The following is an 880-nucleotide window of genomic DNA, read 5'->3' as shown; positions in this document are numbered from 1 at the left end:
TGTGAAGAGCGAACGCTTGGCATTTTAAGAAACATCTGCTCGCCTCCTGGAAGCGAACCGTAGAGAATGACGCATTCTACATCTGCGTCTACCAACTAGCCATAAAACACACTGGAAATAGAAGCGTGCTGCTGCCGTTACGCCAGAGATTCAGACATAAACACACTGTGAGCGGAACAACATCAAACTGTGTGCTGTGATCCGTCATCAACACAAGACACACTGTAAATAACAGCACTCCAGATGTTACTAGAACAAACCGATCACAGCTTTGTTCAGGATGTGACATCATCAGCTGTACTGATCCAGTGATTTCTTACTGGTTTAGTGCTTCTCAAACGGTTTTCCCTGCTGTCCGTGTGACTCCAGATCTGAAAAACACTGATGTAGAAAACTATAAATGTCTCTCTTTATAGTCTCATCTTCATATTAAGAACCTTAAACTCTATAGTTTGTTTTTAACAGCACAGACAGTACAGATAACTATAACATCATAGCACACACACACAGGAGTCAATGATACAGGATATCAGAAATATGATTTTATAATGTGTCATGCAAACGATCCAAAACAAGCACAAACACATTCAGATAAACAAAACTATCTATTCAATAAATTAAAAGAATAATCTCTATTCATACACAAAACACAGTCTTTAAACAATCAAGGCATGACACTGACAGTTAGAAAGCAAATGATCATTTACAGAAGTGAAATATGAGAAAAATGCACAATTGAATGCTGGTTAGTACCTGATTTAGTCACAAAAATATAATGACTCTTTATTTATATATAAGTAAACAAACAAATGCTTTATTCATAACTCTAAATTACATCTATGATACATCTGATATTTATATACATGAAAGTGATTCTTCA

At 35.8% G+C, this 880-nt stretch overlaps 1 protein-coding gene across 1 annotated transcript in view; it reads right to left on the bottom strand.

The window, feature by feature from the left end:
- Window positions 1–536: 536 nt before the first annotated feature.
- The window catches only part of LOC127433331 (metalloprotease TIKI1-like), a 67921-nt gene continuing 67577 nt past the window's right edge, over window positions 537–880 (bottom strand). The window contains exon 7 of the mRNA XM_051685133.1: window positions 537–880. This exon is cut by the window's right edge and continues 315 nt beyond it. The gene's annotated coding sequence lies outside the window, so the exon portion shown is untranslated.

This window comes from Myxocyprinus asiaticus, chromosome 4 (genome assembly GCF_019703515.2).
Source record: "Myxocyprinus asiaticus isolate MX2 ecotype Aquarium Trade chromosome 4, UBuf_Myxa_2, whole genome shotgun sequence".
NCBI classification, from domain to species: Eukaryota; Metazoa; Chordata; class Actinopteri; order Cypriniformes; family Catostomidae; genus Myxocyprinus; species Myxocyprinus asiaticus.
Note: the sequence above shows the minus strand (reverse complement) of the source record. Positions and strands in the feature narration are given on the sequence as shown.